Source organism: Pristis pectinata, chromosome 13, assembly GCF_009764475.1.
Source record: "Pristis pectinata isolate sPriPec2 chromosome 13, sPriPec2.1.pri, whole genome shotgun sequence".
In the NCBI taxonomy this organism is placed as follows: Eukaryota; Metazoa; Chordata; class Chondrichthyes; order Rhinopristiformes; family Pristidae; genus Pristis; species Pristis pectinata.
In genome coordinates, this window is record NC_067417.1 from 36,188,728 (window position 1) to 36,212,387 (window position 23,660).

Here is a 23,660-nt window from a genome sequence, read left to right on the forward strand (position 1 = left end):
AGATTGTACAAAATACTTGAAGTGCGGTCTCACCAACGTCTTGTACAACTGCAACATAACTTCCCAACTCCTATACTCCTGGAAAATGTAAATCTGGGTGGGCAGTGACCAAGGGCAGCAAGTCAAGACGGTGGGCTGAGTCATGCAGAAAGCCATATCAATAGCCTACAACCTATGCGGAAGTCACTCGAGCCAACAAAATCAAAAGCTACAGTTGAGAGCAGGAAATCCCAGCTACACTACTGTTAAATATGGGAGTGTGAGGAGGGAGTGATGTGGTGAAAGGATAGCTGTGTAAAGACTCCAGCTTTCTGAAGAAGTAAACGATACAAAATGAGATAACATATATTTCTTCAAGAAACACTAGAAGTTTTGCTGCTTTTAAAAAAAAGTATTGTTTTCACTAAAACGCTGGTAGGTTCAGAACAGAAGCAAGACATTTTTTACTGAGAGAGTGGTGGATGCCTGGAATGCATTGCCTGAGGGTGATGCAGGCAAATTCATTGGGGGCTTTTAAGAGGGGCTTAGATGAGCACATGAATGAGAGGAAAATAGAGGGATATGGGTATTCTGTAGGTAGGAGGGAATAGATATGTCGGCACAACATTGTGGGCCGAAGGGCCTGTTCTGTGCTGCACTGTTCTATGTAAAATACCACAACTCTGGAATATGTGGAAGTTGGCAGCAAACATTACCAAAAAAAAAATCAGAGAATTCTGCCTGAATAAATCTCTCTCAAAAAAAATTTCTCAGGGGAGGTACAGTGCTCTGTTTCCAAATTCCAGGTAAACTCTAAGCAAATCCAAGCCCCAAGTGTAACTCCTTTCATCCACAAGTATAATTCAGCTGCTTTGCCTTTCAGATACCTCCACATAATTCAAACCAAGTTACAAATCTGTTGAGTCTTTTTTTAAATTTGCATTGCATACAATTATTTGTCGTTTTAACAAGAACATAGTTTATCACCCACACTACCTCCTCATCTCCCACCTCTGTAATTATTGAACTCAGAATTCCATCTAATGTGAAGAAAAAAATTATGCAGCTACAGAACCAGGAAAGGCAACGTTGAGAGACCTCCAACTATTAAATATAATTAAGGAAACATTATGAAATATGTGAAGAGGGATTATAAGATTTATTTCTTGATCTTTACTGCTTGAGGCTAATGACCTAGCAATTCATATGAATAGGTCTATTCGCATCAGCTCAAGTGTCCTGTTATTTTGGCTCTAATAGAATATGCGTACTCAGCCAGAAATTACAATTGAAGTCTGGATATAATACAGAGGTAATGCCATGTTTGCACACTAATGTCAGGTTAGTTGTGGCTTATAAAAGCAAGGGACTGTGCTAAAATATGAAGTGAAATGTAAAATAGAGATTTATCATTTTTGGACAGCTATGATCATCAAATTATTAGACAAAACAAATACTTGGAAGAGAGTACCAGTTTTCAACTTCATCATCCGGAGAGTATTATTCCAGAGTTGGTTGTCTACCACTCATAGAATTCAAATTTCATCCCATTGTTTTCATAGAATAATATAAAAAGACTCTACCACTGATAAGAGAAGACATAGGCAGGTAAGGTAAACTACCTTTCTCCCTTTCACATTTTCCTTGCACTACAGAAGCTTCCCAAAGCAGTATCCATCAGGAGAAATGAAGACATTTGCAAAGGGGTTTTACTACTGGATGACAGGACAACGATCAAAAGTAATCCTCAAATCGGTGCCAAGATTTAGAGATTAATGTTCTACAAAATTGTGGGAATTATTCCATTGCTGTGGTTTTACTAAAAGCTCAAAAGTGGACCAAACCTCAGCTAATAACTGATGGAGTGTCTTTTACTCAGCCCCTGGACTGTTTGTTGAAAGCTGATGGCCGTGTATGATAACTGCTACCAGCCATTTGGCAATGATTTAATGGACAGTTTTACTAAGGCCCTGAGACTACGAGAGACAAACAGTCCCCTTGATTTAAAGAATTGCTGGATTTAATTAATATTTAGCCAGAGAACTCTTTTCAAGGAATAAAGTTTCTACTGTGGTTGGATTTATGGATCAGGGCAGGAGATGATGGAATCACAACTTTCTGACCTACATAAAAGTGACTTACAATATTTGACAAAACTAAATATGGATGAATTATGAAGAGAAAACATGAGGTTCTCCACGGGATGGGCTGTCGCCTGTATGCAGATTTTTTATCCACAAAAGGAGCTTAGAGTTGCCCCTACCCACTGGTTCAAGTGCAGAGAATTCCACTTTTTGTAATCCTGAATCAATGTTGCAAGTCCAAGAATAGTATAGGAAAAGAAGACAAGAAAGCAGAAAAGGACGCAAGGGGGAGGAAAAGGCTGTAGGCAAAACAAGATCTATCCACTTTCAAAGAGTTCTTTTGTCACCATTTCGAAGCCCAGTTACACCAATACCATTCAAGGCTTTCAGCATTGTAAAAATGGAATGTGTTCCCTCTTCCTATACTACTTAAGTAGCTGTAGAGCACTTTGGGGCATCCTGAAGAGGAATGAAAGGGACTATGTAAATGCAGGCCTGACTTTCTTTTAAGTGGTGAACAGTCAAAAGTCATTCCATTTAATGTGCCTCAGGGAGCTTATGACAATAAACTTTTAACAGTGATTCTGCTGATACCATAGCAATTCTGGGTTAGTGAATAGAGTCATACGTAGAGTCCTAGAGTTATACAGCAGGAAAACAGACCCTTCGGCCCAACTCGTCCATGCTGACCAAGTCGTCACCTTGAGCTAGTTCTGTTTCCCCACATTTGGTCCATATCCTTCTAAACCTTTCTTATACCAACTTCTTTACAGAACAACTGTTAGAAAGCCACCTTTGCATCTTCTTTCTGTCTAAGTCAGCAAGTAATCTTCTTTCCAAGGAAATATGTATAAAGAAGCTTGGAGTACGCACTCGCATCTGCTGGCCAATCTTTACCTGCCCTTGCAATTTTCAGCTAAACTCATGAACAAGCATACAATTGACCCCCACCACAACCCCCCACCCCTGCCATTACTATGGCACTTGGCAGAAAATCCAGTCAGGCAACCAAGATATTTCATTATATTTTACTTTTCATCTGAGCTTTCATGCAAAATGGAACATCAGGAAGACTGTTTACTTAGGAAGGTGGACAGGCTTGTCAAATGCAAGGTTCAATTTAAGCCAAATGATTAATGTTTGCTTTCCAAGGAACTGAGCACATGGGGCAAAGGTTCAATGTGAGTCACAACTAAATAATGAAAGTATAACATGGGAAAGATCACATTTACTTTCTTAGAGGATAATAGGCTGCATACCGTATTTGAAAGTGTTGTTTAGGCCAAAATGTCAAAATACATAGCCAAAGGTAATTTTACTTGCATAATGTTTAGTTCTAGCTTTGGGACATAGCTCTTAACGTACCAAGGAACACTACTGCTTAAACTAACAAATAAATCAATCACATTATTGCTCGCCTGATGTTCAGTCTGATTTCTCTTTAATTAATCAGCAATGAAAACTTTGTGTTTTCTCACAGCATCTGGTCACAGTGTTCTGTTCTAATAAGATAAACAAATATATTTTTTAAAATATTTTGTGGATGAGGCTACTAAAGGGAAAGGAATATGGCCACAGGCACAAAAATGACCAGTAAAATACTGCAGGTCTGATATCACAATCCACTGGGTGCTCATTTATACAAAGCAGACACAATCATGAAATTAGAACCTTTTATTATTTTATAATGTCCTAATCACTACAAACCAAGGTTTTCTCTTTCTTTCAGTGCTCATAGTTTTCCTTTTCTTCTTAGTTAAATGTAGATTAAAGGTCACTTTTGCAAGATTTGACTCCAAGTGCGCTAACCGTTCTGCGGAAGTTCCAGTTGAAGGATAAAATGCAGAAGGAAATCTGTTCCGCATTCTGCGTTCCTGGATGTTTCACTGACTTGTTTTATTGACCAGAAAATCTAGGTTAAGTGACCTGGGGGAATACAGTTCTCCAGCCTGTGATTCGGCAAGTTGAGGTGGTCTCTTCGCTCGTTCAGCTGTTATTCAACTTGAAAACTGCATCTAGAAGATTCCCCTTTTCAATAAGGACCATCAATAATTTCAGATCAAAGGATTCATGGATTTGCTATCTTTCAGATGAGAAACTTACATGGATGAAAATTTTCCCTCCAATCATTTTGAAGAAGATTGAAGGAGTTTCCCCTGTTAACCTGGATGATATTTTTTCCTTTGATCAACATGTGCAGAATGACTGCCAATGTTAAGAGTATTTACACTTTTTCAGGTATAGTGTTTGGGAGTCACAAGACTGCAGATGCTAGAATCTGGAGCAAAAGACAAACTGCTGAAGGAACTCAGTGGGTCAGGCAGCATCTGTGGAGGGAAATGACAGTCGATGTTTTGGGTCATGATCCGACAGCACACATTCCAGACACTGGCTCCAGTGCACACGCAGCTGACACTCTGGACCTCAACGCTGGCTGCAAACCTACCCATGTTCCTGAACCCTCATGTTCCCTACCCTGATCTTGCATGTACGTGGACCTGCAGATGGTAAGTCAGCAGATGACAAGGACTTAGTGTGCTGCAAGCTTATTTTTAAACCAGGTTCAGTATTAGCAGCCAGAACTTCCTTGCAATAGGAATATGAAGATTAACTGACCTATGTACATTGCCATCCATTTTTTAAGCGATGAATTATGAATTGAAAATAACTGTTGACAAATAAGTCTACAGCCCAGGTGACCCTGTAATCACAAATGGAGGTGTAGTGGAGAGCGCTTCTATCAGGATAAACATGAAGGCAAGTCCACATTTTATTTGAAAAACATTTTTCAAATGAATTAGGATATGGAAGCAAGTAAAGTCAGACCAGCATCATTTTGATTGGTTGTATATTCTAGCCACTCACAAAAAAAACTAACAGTAAATCATCAGCCTTGTGGTTTCTCACCCCTAACCTGCTGAGAGAGTATAACAAGAATCACTTGCTCAAAAACCCAAATCTTCCATTCCATTATGGACAATAAACTAGGGTTTCTCAGTATGCCATAACTGAGAACTTATCGTGCTTTGAAGAGTGAGTACATCAGGTGCTGAGCAGTAAGACGACTCAGAGGGTAAAAGGTTCTGACCTGCTACAGTGTCGGACAAAACAAGCAAGATAATACCTGTTGCCCTGCTAGCATTAAGTTATTCACAAAATCCCAGTAGGGAGTCACAGCTGGATCAGAGCAGAAGAGGTGGCAGGATTGCAGTACATTATATGTGGGTCTTTGCTGTCAGTGCTGAGTAATCTCAAAACGTATTGGTGGCTGAACTTGATAGCAACCGGAGAGAGTACAGCTCACAGAAATCCCCCTGTATGAACCACGTCCTCGCTGAACCAAGCTCAGGATCAGCAACCAGAGAGCTCAACTGATGGGTACAAAGATTCCCTGCAATATTAGACGACTGTGATATGCAGCCAGTATCATCTATGCTGCTGAGTGGCTAGATACACTCGAAGGTACCCTGCCTGTTTACTTAGTGCCAGCCTGCACCTTTTGAAAGAAAGGTCATTATGGCAGCAAGAACGAACGTGGAATTGATCTCAGCTTGCCTCATGGGAGACTCAGGCTCAGCACTTTGCAGATTCAGCACTGGATGTGAGGAAGGAGGCAGAAAGGAGGGGGTATTGTAAATCCATAGAGTGCCAGACCCACTGCCCGAAGGTTTTGGGAACATAGTCACCCACGTCAATTCCAGGAACACTGGTGAATGAACTGGAGGACTGCAGAAAAAGGTTCAAAGACCCGACATGCATTAGCAAGGTCAGTGAATGGATCATTAAATACCTCAACTAACCTCAGAAAGACATTGTGGATGAACAGTAGTATTAGGAATATGTTATTGGACCAGTAGTCCAGAGACATTGGCTAATGATCCTGGGGCATGATCTCAACCATGGCAATCCACAGGCTAAACGATCAACCTTCTCTGTTCCAGAGGCAGAACAGCCCTCAAGAGGCAGCGTGGTGCTTTATAGTAGGGGGGCAGATGTTCAAGGAACCTTCAACATTGATGCCGTGAGACTTCATGGGATCTAGCCAAACACAGGTAAGGAAACTTCTTCCTGATTACCACCTACCATTCTCCCTCGGCTGATAATTCAGCACTCCTCCACGTTAACCACCATTTGGATGGGCAACTCTGGGTGAGGCATTTAAATGACCATCAATAAAAGTTGCTCATTGGTATCATGATAACAGCTTCAAACGTTGTGACCCAGTGAAGGCCCTTTGGATACAGTTTATGGTTGTTCTAATAAGGCTAACCATGATTCATTGATGTATCTTGTTGCTGATGTAGTGCAGTATGGTTAAAATTAAAGGTGTCCATTTTCTGAAGGAAACAAAAGAAATTATGAGGCACGTAGTTCTACTAACCAGAATAGTTGACTGCAGCTTAAACAAACCAGAGCCACTAGACAAACTTCCAGCATACACCCCACTCATAATTTTTTCCCTTCTAAAATGTAATACCCAAACTTGGCAATCAAATCATATTGAAATGTTTTCTGAATATCAAGCTTGCCCACAATTTAAGAGCAGGGCTTTCCTCTTTTACTGAGGATTTTCACTCACCCCTTTCAGCCATTTTTGAAGTCAGGATAAATAACTGACTTCAAAAGGTTCCCAGCAAGGTTGCTTATGCCAGAAAGAAGTTTATTACTGCAGTGGGAAAGATCAAGAAATGATTCAGTTGGACCTGTATAACATTATCGCATGAGCAGAATGAGGAAGGTGACCTCCAGAGAACCTTTTTTAAGATAGAAGGCATGCTGTAGGCTGAGTTGAAGACCGAGGAAGCCACAACCAGGCCTCTTAGTCCTGACACTTTGGGCCTTGTCAATGCAACCCCAGGTTTTACTGTTTGGCTTCTCCACGTGGTCCAAGTAAATCACGGGGACAGTGCAGGAAAGACCCAAGAACCTTGGACTTCCCCCCCTCCCCCACCACTCCCTTGCGCATTAGGTGATGGGACAGCAGTCTGCAGTGGTCTCAGTGGGAAGAAGGGAAGATAAATGAAGGTATATGGCTTTTGAAGGCTTTTCTACTTCCTGCCAATTAAAAGTCACATTAATCTATTGCCAAAATTCACCAAGGGAGAAAGAAGTATCATATTTCGAGCCCAGCTATTCACATTTTTGTTAACTGTCTTTCTTTTGAAATGAATTGGTGAGATAATGATATTAAAGGACTACATTAAACCTTGGCAATGCCGATCATTACGAAACGTCGAGATAAATGAGTTTATTAGGAGTTATAAATATGATCCACAGAATTATTCTCCATCATCACTCATATGCAGGAAATACTCATTCAATAGCAGATTTCCCATAAGCTCACCAATGGAATAGACAAGGTCTCTTTAATGTGCAATTATAATCCTTGTGATTAGCTTTTGTTACAAAAATTGCAGACACTAATGGAAATCCTTGCAGCCACATTTATGTGGGATGCAGTATGAATAACAGTCAGCTAATATAAATAAAATTCCACTGTAATCTCTCACTACTGGTGTATTTTGGCTGTGATGGTCACAGAAGGCATCTCTCTGTCTTTGTGGATTTTACTTAACGGAAACAGAATCCAGCGGGTGTTTCCAATACAGATCCAGCTTGCAACTCTGTTGAGGCTTCATTTGAGGGTTCATTCTCGACATGTGAAAATTTCCCGTTATGAGTACGTAACTTCGTCCAGCTATTCATGGTTTCCTACCACCAGAGTGAAACTAAACTTTTGCACAAAATTAAAGAGTTTCATGGTTTTATCCCATATGGCTAGTTTATCAGTAGGACCACATCCCTCTCTATCATCTTTCCAACAATTCAACCACCGGGAGAAAGGAAGTTATACAAGTATAGCCTCAAATCAATTCCAACTGAATTTGCAAAGGTGGTCAGAATGGCAAACAAGCCCATTTTTCAGGAAAACACCTGGAAGTCAAGTTCCTTATTCCAGACCACATGTGAAATTAGCCAGCTCTTCTCCAGTAAATAAACTGAGTTCACAACACCTGGGCAGTGGGAAGGAAAAATAATGGCAAATAGACACCTCAACAGCAAAACTGCAAAGCAACTGGAACCGTCAGTGGGAGATGTTGTCTTCAACACTACAAATAACAAGCCTGTTACTCTTGTGACACGAAATGATGGAGTAAAGCAGAACCTACCCAGAGTGGCAGTGGTGATGATGCACTGGTTAAGTTATTGAACGAGTACTTCAGAGGTTGGGTTAACAATCCGGAGATCTGAGTTCAAATCCCATCATGGGAGCTGCGGAATTTAAATTCAGTCAATAATCTGGAAGTTAATAAAATTCAGTCAAGTAATAATGGATTGCTGGGCTGTTTTAAAGTCCATCTTGTTCATTAATGTCCTATAGGAGAGGAACATAAGAATTTAAGAAATAGGAGCAGGAGTAGGCCATCTGACCCTTCAAGCCTGCTCTGCCATTCCTCAAGATCATGGTTGATCTTCCACCTTAGTGCTGTTTTCCTGCACTCTTCCCATTTCCTTTGACTCCCTTAATATCCAGAAATATATTGTTTAGCATGAACTCAATATCTGTGCCTCAGATATTGAGTTGGGATGGGAAGTTACAAAGGTTCACTACCCTCTGAATTAAGAAACATTTCTTCATCATAGTCCTAAACAGCATGCCCTTACTCCGATACTGTACCTCTGATATCTGTGCATCTGGCCTTCAACAATTTGGTAAGTTTTGATGAGATCTCCTCTTATTCTAAACTCTAGAGATTGTAGTCCCAGTTTCTAACCATAAGCAAATGCGCCTGCCTGGAACAAAAGAATTATGGAATACTCAGCAGTCACGGTAGTGTAGCGGTTAGCTTAACACTATTACAGCGCCAGCAACCTGAGTTCAATTCTGGCCGCTGTCTGTAAGGAGTTTGCACGTTCTCCCCGTTTCTGCGTGGGTTTCCTCCAGGTGCTCTGGTTTCCTCCCACATTCCAAAGATGTATGGGTTAGGAAGTTGTGAGCATGCTATGTTGGCGCCGGAAGAGTGGCAACTCTTGCGGGCTGCCCCCAGAACACTCTACACAAAAAGATGCATTTCACTGTGTGTTTCGATGTACATGTGACTAATAAAGACATCTTATCTTATCTTGTCAGGCCGCATCCATGGAAAGAGGAACAGTCAATGTTTTGGGTCTGTAACCCTTTGATAGGACAGTCCAGTGTCTGGAATCAGCCTAATGAATCTTCACTGCACTCCTTATATGGAAAGTACAACCTTCAATAGTTATGTAAAATTGTACACAATACTGCAGATGCAATCTCATTAAGGCCATATACAGTCGCAATATGACATCCTTACTGCTGTAGTCAAACCCTCCCATTTTCCTTCCTGTGTGTTGGCCCTCAGTGAATTGTGTGAAGCCAGCCAGATCCCTTTGAAGAGCAACACCACCCGATCTCTCATCACCGAACATATATTCACCTTTCTGTTATGTTCACCAAAGTGGATGACCTCACAGTTTTCCACATCACGTTCCATCTGCAATGTTTTCGCCCTTTCACCCAGCTTGTCCTTATCCCCCAAAGCCTCCTTACATACTTGCAATCCTGCCTAGTTTAGTATCATCAGCAAACTTGGAAATATATTGGTCCCCTCAGCCAAATTGTTGATATGGATTGCTAGTAGCTGGAGCCCAAGTGCTGACCAACCTGAGAAGGATCTGTTGATTCCCACTATGTGTTTTCTGTTCAATCTATATTGAGTGTATTATCTCCAACTCCTGTATAGGACTTTATCAAAAGTCTTACGTACCACATCCACTGATCCCCTCTTATCTAGTTCACTCATCATATCCTCAAAGAACACAAGTAGATTAGTTGTGCATGGTTTACCTTCCATAATTCCATGTTGACTCTGCTCAATCTTATTATTCTTTTCAAGGTGAACCAAAGGACTGCAGATGAAAAACACTATGATGCTAGAGGAACTCAGCAGGCTGGCAGCATTCACGGAGAAAAGCAGGCGGTCAACGTTTCGGGTCAGGACCCTTCTTCAGGACCTGACCGCCTGCTTTTCTCCACCAATGCTGCCTGGCCTGCTGAGTTCCTCCGGCATCATTGCGTTTTTCCATCCTTTTCAAGGTGTTCTGGAATGACATCCTTCAATATAATTTCCTGCATTTTCCCTACCACAGACTGTGCGCGACCAGGTCAGTAGTTCCCCTCCATTCTTAAATACTGAATCACGTTTGCTACCCTCCAATCTACATGAATATGTCCAAAGCTTATAAAACCCTGGAAGATGACAACCAGGGCGCTCACTATTTCATTCATTTCATTATTTCTTTATTCGTCATTGTACCGTTGTAACAACAACACAGGCACTATTTCTACAGGCACTCCCTTCAAATCTCTGGGCTGTAAATCATTACGCCCTTTTGAATTAATCAGCTTTCAAACTCACCAACTTCTCTAGTACTAATTTCTGACTAATACACAGTTCCTCCTCACTCTCTGAGTCTCAGATATATCCGGCAAGTTTTGTCTGGCTTCCTCCATGAAGACAAATGCAAAGTAATTGTTTAGTTAGTCTGTCATTTTTTTAATTTCCCATTATAAGTTCTCCACTCTCTGTCTGTAAGGAGCCCACATTTGGCCTCTCTAGTCTTTTCCTTTTTATCTACCAGTAAAAAGCTCTCACGGTCCATTCGTATATTTCCTACCAGTTTACTCTCATTTTCCATCTCGCCTTTCTTTATTAATTTCCTGGTCCTCCTTTGATGACCCCGAAAATGCGTCCAATCCTCAGGCTGACTGCTATTTCTGGCAACTTTATCAGTCTCTTGCTTTCATTGAAAACTATCTTTAATTCCTCTTGTCAGCCCTGGATGAATCACTTTTCCTTTGGGTTTTTGTGCCTTAAAAAATGTACTTCTTTTGCAACTTGCACATAATTTAAGTGCTAATATCTGTCTGTCCAACATCATGCTTTTGAATGTATTCTCCCAATCAATCACAGCCAACCTTCTTCTCGGACTTTCATAATTTCCTTTGTTTAGATTCAAGACCCTGGTTTCACAATAAACAACATCACTTTCATCATTTTCAAACTCAGCATAAAATTCGATCATATCATCGCCTTCCCCAAAGACCTTTCTCATTGCACAAATCAAAATCCAAAATAGCCATTTCCCTGTTTAGTTCCCCAACATATTGTTCCAATAAAAATCTCAAATACATTCCATGAATTCATCCTCTTTAGCACATTAAATTTAATTCATCCAGTCGATAAGTAGGTTAAAGTTTCCCTTGATTACTGTGTTACCCCTGTTACATGCAAGTTTAATTTCTTAATGTATGCCACACAATGTATTGTAACTACTATTCGGTGGCCTAAAATGTCTCCTACCAATGTTTCCCCCATCCTCACCTAGTCTTGCCTACATGTGACTCCAGACCCATCAATGTGGTTGACATTTAACTCCCTTCTGAAGTGACCTTGGAGCAATCAGAACCAGGCAATAAATTCTGGCCTTGCAGCTGATGCCCAGATCCTGAAAAATGAATAAAAAAAGAAAACTTTTTATCTATTAATAACTGTGTATTAGCTATTAATATATCAAACACCACAAATAAAAATCAACACCCTTTAACAGTAATAAAGTTTGCACCCTCTTCTTCCCACATTATCAGTTGTCTACAGTCAACCACAGATTTTCTCTGACTGCTCCTTCGAACTTCATCTCGTTCATATGACCAACAGTTGTTTTAAAGTTGAACACTGCATATAAATCATCTCATTTCTTTCTGACTGATTTTTAACAACAAATCCTGCATTTGGTAGAAACAAGTGTTTAATTTCAACTTCTATCAGCTGGCTACCAAATTCCTTATAAGTGGCTAACTATAAGCAGTAGCTAATCATTGAAAATATTCATCTAACATCAACTATCCATTAAAGTTTTAAATATTAAGTTCTAGTTGTGACTTCTTCAGTGAAATTGATTCATTGTCAGAAAAGTCATGTTGAGCACAACCGGGCAACTGCAGTAGTAAATGCCGCCACCTGGTGGAGTTATTTTTGCCACACCTGCCTGTTGGGAGATTTGCACCATCAAAAACCATTTATCAGAATGCCACAAACACAAATTGACTAATTAATTTGACTGGTGGACCTCCCAGTATGTCCTGTGTACAATCACATAATAGCAATGAACATACCAGCTCATGCTTGGTAACAGCATTTTGCTTTGTTTCAATTTTTATTGTGTTATACTGCATAAATATTACACACTTTGCAACTGCGATAACGGACGGTTCAGCCATTATATTGATTTAACAGCCTTTTAACTGCTTGATAAGTATTAGAGGATCATGACTATAAAAGTATTTTGAGTTGTTGGTTGCTGCTGATAAAATGGTGACTCTCCTACAATGCTTCATTGCTGCTGTTGTATAATATAATGAGAAATGAATATATCACCTGTGCCTGTTAAAAGAGAAAAATGCACCGCGTCTTGACTCATACCCTGGTGTTAGATAGTAGAAAGGTGTTAATTGTTTAAAATGAAGGCTGAGCATCACTACATCTAATGTGACCTGTTACTCAGGGGAGCAATGTGCCTGGCCAGACTGTTGTGCCATCCTTTTGAGAGAACCAACAAAGTGCAACAAAATGCCTTTATTCCCACAAATCCTTTTTAAGTCATCAAGTGAAATGACAGCAGAAGACCAGTTTCCTCGAGTAAGATAATAGGTTTAACATTGAAACCAATTTAATTAAATGCAAATATCTGTATTTGTCCTGTTTCTTTCTCCACAGATACAGTCTGACCTGCTGAGGATTTCTAGTATTCTTGTTTCCCTTTCATATTTATCTGCCAACTCTATATCTTAGAAAAATGTCAAATAAAATAAAAAGGAAGACATAGCACCTCTGATAATCTCAGAATTTTTCAAAGCACTTTACAGTTGATGAAGTTATCTATATCACCATTGTAATGTAGCAGCCAAACTGCACACAGCAAGGTCCCATAGAAATAAATGACGAGATAATCAGTTATTGCAAATGCTGGTCCAGACGAATAGATTTTCTGTTTATCTCAGGGACAAAACAGGTCACAAGCATACATGGAGAGAGAAACAGGACAGGTATAACTATCTGAATTAAATTGAGATGTAATTTAGTAATTGTCTGTAAAATGGCATCTCTGCCGTTGTGGTGCTCCCCCAAACTCAACACAGAAGCATAAATCGAGAACACATGATAAAGTCCATGGAGCAGAATTACATACACTTATGATACAGGGCCATTAAGTACATCTGTAATCTGTGACACTTTTGAGGTAACATGAAGAAAATGATATAAGGTTACTCTAGAGGTGAAATTAAATCTGCAAATTAACTCTGGGCCAATACTTTTATTTAGTAACCTCCTTATGTAAAACATGCTCTACTTAGGTATCAGTAAATAATTAGTGCATTATTTACTTTAAAAAAACACAAAAGCACATTGTCTTGAAATTCGTTCACCAGATTAAAATCATGATTCCAAGTGGAGTCTTCAGATAGTCACCCCGTTGCTACAGAATCTAACTGCAATTGGGAGGGCCTGCATTTCTGATCCCCGTGCAAGTGAGGACTTTGTGCTGTGTTGCTGGTATAACCTGGACAAATGCATGCATTGTTTATGGAGGGAGACAGCCCAATGGGGCAAGTGAAGTTATTGAGAAGTCTTCATAAATCCCTGGAAAGCTTGGAGGGAAAAACTCAAAGATATGCTCAGAGGAAGTAACGTAAGTAACGTTTTGATCCCTCAAAAACTCCATTTAAGTTTTTGAGGGATCAAAACCAAAATATTCGAAATTGATAGATTGTAATATATAACAATGAAACATTTGCAATCTCTCTTCCTGAAGTGTTCACCAGTCGGTATTAGCCCATTTTCAAATGGTAATGACTTACTTATTTATTGGCAAAGAAAACCAATGAGGGATTACATGTACGTTTGGAATGCATTCTTCTACAGCTATTATTCTATATTTAATATCAAGAATGGAGTCAATACTTTAACTTTCTCCCAAACTTGTCTGAAGCTGTACTAATTTATTTTCATTGACGCACTTGACTAGCAGGGTTCCTCTGAAGCAATTAATAGCTTTTATAGGAAATAAGCTGTTGAATCTGAAGTGAGTGAAGTTCAGCACGTAGTCACATACTAGAGCTTTCTTTAATCCTTCAAAGCCCAGGACTGCCATGGTATTGGCATCACTGTATGCTGTTGTGAAATGTCACTTCGAGTGCATGTTAGTGAATGGGAAAGCGAAGTAGGGATTCCAGCTTTCACTCAAAATAATAGAAAACAATAGAAAATATTGCAATTATATTTAAGTGAGTATTTCATTTATTTAAAATAAGGACAGCATTGTCAACTAAAGATAAATCACAAGCAGGAAATGTACTCCTCCACAATACAAGTACAAAGTTGCTTCTTTGCCAAATGAAACATTAGCAGTAATTTTCAATCTTCATTATGCTTCAAAATAAAGACAAGCTGGAATATAAGCTAGTGCTCTGGGAACACTAGTAACCCCTGAAAATGGATATTAATGATCACAATTTATGACAATGATTACTTTGTAAAGATAACCTCACACCTGCCAACCACACCAACTATACTATACTCTTTGAGGACCTCAGCAGGTCAAGCAGCATCTGTAGATGCAAAGGGACGGTCGACATTTCGGGTTGAGGCCCTGCATCAGGACCAAGAGTACAAAGGGAAGATAACCACTATAAAGAGGTGAGAAGGAGAGTTGACACAGAGACTCACCCCTCCCTCTCACCTCTTTATACTGTCTATCTTCCCGCTGCACTCTCAGTCATGATGCAGAGTCTCAATCCAAGAAACTGACCATCCCTCTACCCCCACAGATGCTGCCTGACCTGCTGCGTTCCTCCAGCAGTTTGTTTTATGCTCCAGATTCCAGCATCGGCAGTCTCCATAATATACTCTATAACCTCTCTGTCATCTCTCAGATCAAAGTATAACACCTTCTCGAATATTAGCCTGGAACTTGCTTCACTACCTTTTTACTGCTGCTAAAACTGTGTTAGTGCGCCACCTGAAAATGATTTGTAAATGTGCCATAAGGATCATAATCTTCAATTGTGAGGTTCAAAGCACATCTTTCTTGGGGTTTCCGGTCTAACTGTGCAGGTATCAGCCAGCATTATTGTGTTGAACTATTTGCCAGCACTTAGTCCTACAGCTGCAACCTTGGCAGCCAGCTCTTCAGGGAGCACAATACGTCCAACAGGTTTCCAGCTGCAGGGGACTGTTGCTGCTCATTGAACAGATAGTGCAGGACTGGGACACGGGTAATAGAAAGCTCCCAGAAGGGTGTCAGAAAAAGAGGAATTACAAAAAGCTGGATGTTTATGAGAAAAGAATTGTCATTTTTCAGAACAGTAAGGTTGAAAATCTCATGGCAGACAAATGTTGAATGTTGCACTATTACTGATATTATTTGGGGAGAATGAAATTCCCACTGAAAATGAGAAGATGGATTTCTGACAAGGGCAAAGGCATCCAGAAATGTGTGCAACTTGTCCTTCTTACTCTGATTTTGAACAACACAGCACTTTTCAATAACTCTGGTTAGGCTGCATCTGGAATATTCCATTCAATACCAGTTGGCCCTTTATAGGAAGGATGTGGAGGTTTTGGAGAGGATGCTGCCTAGATTAGAGGGCATGTGCTATGAGGACAGATTGGACAAACTTGGGTTGTTTTCTCTGGAGCGGTGGAGGCTGAGGAGAGACCTGATAGAAGTTTATAAGATTACGAGAGGCATAGATAGAAGTAGACAGCCTGTATCTTTTTCCCAGGGTTGAAATGTCTAATATGACCCTCCAGGATCATTCTCTCTTCTCCCCTCTCCCATCAGGCAGAAGATACAGTAGCCTGAGGGCACATACCATAAGGACAGCTTCTATCCCACTGTGGTAAGACTATTGAATGGTTCCCTTATAGGAATGAGAAGGACTCTTGACCTCACAATCTATCTCATTATGACCTTGCACCTTATTGCCTACCTGCAATGCACTTCCCTGTAGTGGTGACACTTTACTCTGTAATCTGTTATTGTTTTAACCCTGTACTACCTCAATGCACTGTGTAATGAATTGACCTGTACGAACGGTATGCAAGACAAGTTTTTCACTGTACCTCAGTATAAGTGACAATAATAAACCAATACAATAATACTAGAGGGCATGCATTTAAAGTGAGAGGGGGTAAGTTCAAAGGAGATGTATGGGGCAAGTTGTTTTCTTTTTTTTTACACAGAGAGAGGTGGGTGCCTGGAATGTGGTGCCAGGGGTGGTAGTGGAGGCAGGTATGATAGAGGTGTTTAAGAGACTCTTAGATTGGCACATGAATGTGCAGCGAATGGAGGGATATGGGCTTGTGTATGCAGAAAGGACGAGTTTAGTTAGACATTTAATTACTAGTTTAATTAGTTAAGTACAACATTGTGGACGGAAGGGCCTGTTCCTGTGCTGTACTGTTCTATGTTCTAAGTTCTACATTTTCCTCTGGAATTGCGTTAAAGAATTTCCAGCTTTCAGTTTTACGTTAAAGCACAATGCAAAACACATGCAAGAAATTCTTTTTCCTTTACATTCCAGGATATGGGTTTCTGACTTTAATCTGAAAGATAGCTTGCAGGATATTCCTTTATTAAGGAATAAAGGCATAGACTATTTTCTAAATGGGGAGAAAATTCAGAAATCAGAGGTGCAAAGGGACTTGGGAGTCCTAGTGCAGGAGTCCCTAAAGGTTAACTTGCAGGTTGAGTCAGTAGTAAGGAAGGCAAATGCAAGTTTGGCATTCATTTTGAGAGGACTAGAATACAAAAGCAAGGATGTAATGCTAAGGCTTTATAAGGCATTGGTCAGACCACATTTGGAGTATTGTGACCAGCTTTGGGCCCCGTATCTAAGGAAGGATATGCTGGCATTGGAGAGGGTTCAGAGGAGGTTTACAGGAATGATCCTAGGAATGAAAGGGTTAACGTATGAGGAGCATTTGATGGCTCTGGGCCTGTAGTCGCTGGGGTTTAGAAGGATGAGGGGGGGATCTCATTGAAACCTACCGAACATTGAAAGGACTGGATAGGGTGGATGTGGAGAGGATGTTTCCAGTCGTAGGAGAGTCTAGGACCAGAGGGCACAGCCTCAGAATAGAAGGACGTCCCTTTAGAACGGAGATGAGGAGGAATTTCTATAGCCAGGGGGTGGTGAATCTGTGGAATTCATTGCCACAGTCGGCTGTGGAGGCCAAGTCATTGGGTATACTTAAAGCGAAGGTTGATAGGTTCTTGATTAGTAAAGGTGTCAAGGGTTATGGGGAGAAGGTAAGAGAATGGGGTTGAGAGGGAAAAATAAATCAGCCATGATCGAATGGCGGAGCAGACTCGATATGTCAAATGGCCTCATTCTGCGCGTGTGTCTCGTGATCATATGGTCTTATATGGCCATTTTTAAATTACAGCTTACTTTGTTATGGGTAAGTAAAAAGGAGATCGACCTGAAGGTGCATCTCTTCCAGATTCCAAGCTTAAAAAAACAATATAAGCCCACACTAGGAGCCAACACACCACAAGCAGGAGGTCTGGGGGTGGCGTGGGAAGCCTAAGCTAAGGGTCCGAATACATTTCTCTCTAGCACATTTAAGTACATTGTTCAGGTCCGCATTGTTCATCTGACTCTTGGTTATAGTATGTGCATAAAATCAAGGAAAATGATGGAGAGCAGAAAAAAAAACTACAACAAAAGGAAGCTTAAATGCTGAAGATAATTTTCGAGACATATATGTTCATATCCAATGTTATAAAAGTATTTCAGTTGTTTCCAACCCAGGTACATTAAAAATAGATGTAAGATTGGTACATGGTGCCACCTAGTGGTCATGCCCTTCTTGCAAACAATTCATTGAAGTTATTTAATAATGGTGTAATTTAAAACTAAGAAATGAAATCATTGTCATGCTTGCGATCAGACTTTTCTCAAGCAGAGAAACAGGGATAAAATACTTTCCTAGATTCTACAAACTGTCAGTTTGCAGTCCCTCCCCCACCTCCCTGCCCCCATTCGCTTTTAAAACCATACCTGGTGATTCACAATCCTTCATTTAAAAACTACTGAGATAACTTGTTCCTGAATCACATCTGGATGACCATCATTGTGGAGAGTGTGAACACTTTGGGTTTGCTCAGCACAAGTGAAAATGCTTAGCTTTGCTTGATGGCTTGGGTGAGATCAGGAGTTCACAATGCAAGGAAGTAAACTTCTGATATTCTCTTCAAGGCATAATCACAAAACTCTGAGACATAATGCACCTATGGATTAATTCCCTGTTCAACTAAATTGTTCATTATCTCAGTAGTTAACAGCCTTTTTAAATAAAAGCCACAATTGTTCACACTCAGTAAAACACATACCAAACCATAAATCCCTGATGGCGTTACAAGCCACTCCTTCTGGGGAGTTGGAGCTGTTCCAGGAATTCCAGGGATGCTAACAGCTCTATGACTGGGTATATTTTTACTTTACCTGTGAACTCTCTAACTACATTACATCAATATTACGAAAGCCTCACTAACCTTCTGTAATCTTTGCTGCAACTTCCAAGGTGGTCACAAACCTCAGATTGGAAACTACTGCCTTAATTCACACTTTAAAAAATAGGTCTTCACGCCATTTATGGTTTCATCTGTTTTTGTATCCTAGTGAGACGAAAACAGCAACTACTGGAAGAAAGAGGAATCAGTCGATAACCACAAATCGGAAAGAAAAGTTATATCAGATTACAAGAAAAGTTCAGTATCACCTGTATTTTAATACCACATTCATTAATGATTAGATAACAGCCAAGATTAATCACAAGAAGATCATATCATACATCTACAGAAGAGCAATAAATGCTTCTTCCATTAATGTCCATATCTAGAAAAGTGACAGCTTTGTGCACTGGCTGTTTTTATACTCTTTCTGAAAGAATTTTGGTGGATGCATTTGACATCTCATATATTGCCCACACTCCATGCTCAAAATAACTTCAAATTTCAGCTACAAAGATCACTTTTTTATCTTCAATACTAAAGAGAAAACAAGCCTGTTACATATCCTGTCTCATAGCTCAACCTTTTTGATTGTAGTTTCAGTCAGGTTAATCTGTGATGCACTAAACCTTCTGTGGTACATGGCCTAGAATGAGCACATTACTCCAGATGTGGCCTGATAAGGGCTTCATATGACTGTGGAATAATTTCCACCCATTTATGGTCTGATCCCATTGAGATGAAAGCCAAAATATTATATGCATTTAAATGCTGATGAAATGAATCCAGGGAATATTGATTGACATTTCAATGAGACTGGGATTGAAGATGTCTGATATGATCTATCTATGATTAATCGTGGTTGTTATCTAATCACTAATGAATACAGTATTAAAATACTGACAAAATGGAATTTTTAATAATAGGTTTTAACATGTCTTTTCTACTTGTGGTCATTGACTGGTTCCTCTTTCTTCCAGTAGATGCTGTTTTCATCTCATAAACTACATTGGGATATATAAACAGATGAAAACATAAGTGACATGAAAACATATTCTTGAACTGTGAATTAAAGTGGTCGTTTCCAATTTACAGTCTGTGGCCACCATAGAAGTTCAAGATAAGATCACGGGGGTTCATGAGGCTCTCATAATACTGATGCAATATGGTTAGAAAATTCACAGATAAAGTAAAAATAAACCCAGGCATGGAGCTGTTAGCATCCCCGGCATTCCTCATGGTTTCCAGCAGAGGAATGTACAACTTCTGCAGTTTCTCAGATGTTATGTCAAAATATCAGGGTGCTGAACCAGTGCCAGGATAAACTTCGCTCAGTGTCAAATATTCCATTCATTTCAGTGACAAGCAACAAATGTAAGGATGTCTTGTAAGTTTTAGATATTTTATATTTTTGTGAATTAGTTATGGCAAAAAATTAAAAGTTTTTCTGGTCTCTTTATATGTTTTACTCGTTTTAAAGCATGATTAATTATTTTTAATATATTTTTTTCAAAGTTTGCTAACACCAAAGACAATAACAAACATTCCAAACCTGCACAAGATGCGGGGTGGGGGTGGGGGGGGGGGATGATGGGGATGATGATGATGATGATGATGATGATCCAAGGTGAACTGCAGGTGTAATTAACCCCGAGACGTTCCCATCACATGCAGCTTCACGCTTTAAATTTCCCTCCTGGAGCAGCGCAGCCAATGGCCCTCAGCGCAGCTGTGACGTGTTGCATTCTGGGAGGTGTAGTCCGCAGGAACGAGCTGACGCAGCCAAGGCTTTGGGTTCGGACTACAACCCCCAGAATCCCTTGCGGGATGCGCACAGGCGCATTACCAGCAGGTAGCCGCAGGTGAATTGAAAGGAAGGTGGCGGGCGGGTTTTCGGCCCCTTCTCCTGTTACTATTAGTAACGGGAGGTCTGACTGACGTCGGCAGGGAGGGGCGGGAATAACTGCCAGACGTGAGATGATGGAGGAGGGGGAATGTAGCTGCTGGGTGGCTCAGAGGTGGGGCTGAGTGTCAGCTTTGGTTCCAGATTCAGTTTGGGGGCAGGATGTCGAGGGGCAGGTTCATCATTACCTTCATTAAAGGGAAAAACAAAAGAGGGAAGGAAGGGGAAGACCATGAGGAAAAGAAAGTATACATCTGTAACATTGGAGAAGAAATTGAAAGAGCAGAGACCTCCACCTCTGTCAGAGCAGTCATCTCCAGTGGACCAGGTGGGCTGTTTTAGGCATATTTATGTAAACAAATAAGTAAACAGTGGACGTCCTGACGTTTGGTTTGGGTACCAACCTTGCCCTTGAGAGCATCAGTCAGTTGTGGATTCAGACTCCCACTCCAGAGCCTTGAGTGTTTCATTAGTATTGTATGGTATTCCCTGCCGGATTCTCATCACTTGGCTGAATGTTGAACTGAAGACCTTTGAATGAAGTTAAGAGTTCATTGTGTTGCTTTGAAGGAGAATGGGTGACCTGGGCATTTTTTTGTCATCAACCCACATTGCTTATAATAGATAATTTCACAGGATATTAGGCCGATAGTGCTTATTGTTATTTAATGTGCAAAACTGGGCCAACTTCTGACTATCTTGTGTGGAGTTTAACATTGATATTGGAAATTTATAGTCTGAAATGCATCTTCCTGTCTAGGTGTTCTAAAGATGGCATCTTGACTTCTGATTTAACATTCAAATTTATTGATGTGATAATTTTTATTATTGCCAAACAGCTAATTTGGATCTGATAATTTAATGTTTTTAAGTGTTAAGTGTCATTTCATCAGTGTCTGATTGTTGATGGAGATTTTTTTTAATGTTCTTTGTCTTTCACTTTCTTGTCTTTCTTTCTCTCTTTAGTTTGCTTTGTATACTCAATGTATGTTGTACCTTGAGTATACACAGCCTGGTTCAAAGCCAATGTTGCTTATGAATGAGTCTTTAAACTGATTTGTTTAATAGGATACAGAGTTGCTCGTGATGTTAATTCGGAACTTGTATTTTCTGAAGAAGATGCTGTGCTTTCCGTGCAAAACCCTGTAGACTGTCTGCTCAAATACTTGTACAAACAAACGACCTTGCAGAAAAATCTAGCCCATTATCTTTTTTTGTGTGTATGGGCTCCTGCTGTATTCATCCTTTTCTTTGTGTTTCTTTACATAAGTGACTGTACTTAAGATGCTGCCCATTTTGGATATGCTAAGATTGTGAAAGGTGCTGTATCTTCTGTTTTTTTTTTTCAAGTCAAACCAATACAAGGGCCAAGTTTGTGCAATAGTTGTTCATCATCTGATCCTTTGACAACTGTTTGTGATGAATATTATCCTGAGTTTATTCTGCTTTGACTGTCTTGTTGCCTGGTGCTGTCAAGGAGAATGAAAATTGAGCAAAAGAGCTGAGTACATTAAAAACTAATTATAAGCAATTATAACTTCCATCTGTTATTACATTTTGGAGTTTAGATTATTGTAAATTACCTCTTGTTACGGACTCAGTGAAAGTCCCTTTAAGATAGAGAGAGTGTGTGTATGTGTGTGTGGGGCGTGCTTACGTCAATAGAAGATAAAGGACGTAATGACGTTGTTGAAGAAGTCAGAAGAAGAAGGAGAGAGAGAGAGAAGGGAGAGAGACACCAGCCTGCTTGTTTCTCTATCGATGGATGAGAAACAATAACTGTGTTTGCCACTGAAATCCATGTATGGAAGTTGGAAGTAATCCGGTGGAGTTCACTTTGTTGCTGACCTGTAGAAGGAAACAGGTATTTGTGTGTGGACGACCACGATTCGGATGCTTTTCGGGATGAGGAAATCACTACCGAGTAAACACTGAAGTGTCGTTTGGGTTCCATCGTGGAACATTTGGATTTCATATGTACTCTCTCTATGTTTCTCTACGTCTACATCTTATCTTTGGACAACGGTGGTTGTTGAAGAAGCCCTTGCTCATGTTTCACCTTATGGCTTGCAGAACTGAACTTTAAGAACCATTCCGGAACTGGGAGTTTTGGACTTTGCCACCCACACACACACGAAGAGTTTAGTTTTGGGGTTAATGTTCGAGGTTTAACATTTTTGAATTCTAACATACTAACATTTTTACTTTTATTTTACGTATTATCATAAGTAGTAATTAATAAAATAGTTTTTAACACTAAATCATGCTCAGTGTGTTTCTTTTGTTGCTGGTTCGTGACACTCTGTTTATGGTTTTATAATGTAATCTTACTGAATTTTATTTATTTATTTGTAAGTTTACAATCTGAAAATGTAAACTACTTAATTTACACATTCTTGGCATGGGCAATGGCTATTTTTTTCTTTTGTAAGCTTAGGTGTTTATTTATTTGCTCTTCAGCAATCTCTCAATGGGTTTATTTATTTTCTAAAATAAAACTATAAAGTTATTATCTTGTAGCATACTTTGAAATGTTTTCATTTATTGTACTTGTATTTCATGCCTCACCTGAAGTATCTTTAAACAAGATCTTTAAAGGAAGAAGATATTCTGATTAATACAAATGGAGACATGGATGAAAGATAAGCAGGACCGACAACCCAATATTCTTGCGTTTAAGACTCTCCCGGAGGGATGAGATGGAGGGACTGAGCTGTAAAAGAGACGGTGGCATTGTAGAGTTAAGCAAGGAGTCCATTACTGCAGTAAGAAGGGAGGCCACATGTGTGGAACTTAGAAACAAGAACTTTGCTGTGAGTGTGTTACAGGTCTCCAATAAGTCAATGAGAGAGAGAGAGCAGCAGAATTTTTTAAATGCATCTAGGAGAGCTTTTTAAGCCAGTACGTAGATGGTCACACCAGAAAAGGGGCAATAGTGGGTCTAATCTCTGTGGGATTGTCAGTGGGAGAACATTACTGAGATTGTGACCATAATTCTTAGTTTCAAGGTTGTTACGGAGAAGGACGAATAGTCTGAAAATCAAAATCATGCATTTGGGGGTGGGGGTGGGGCGGGGGGGGCAGATGCAAGG

The 23,660-nt window shown here is 40.0% G+C and overlaps 1 long non-coding RNA gene across 2 annotated transcripts; it reads left to right on the forward strand.

Moving 5' to 3' along the window:
* The first annotated feature begins 5,873 nt into the window (after nt 1–5,873).
* Nucleotides 5,874–22,802, forward strand: LOC127577492 (uncharacterized). Of its 2 annotated transcripts, none has more exons than XR_007957384.1 (3): nt 5,874–6,115; nt 9,196–10,250; nt 21,637–22,802. It is a non-coding gene; the product is annotated as an uncharacterized LOC127577492 (long non-coding RNA). The 2 variants fall into 2 exon arrangements; XR_007957385.1 differs by lacking the exon at nt 21,637–22,802 and adding an exon at nt 12,863–14,752.
* The last annotated feature ends 858 nt before the right edge of the window (nt 22,803–23,660 follow it).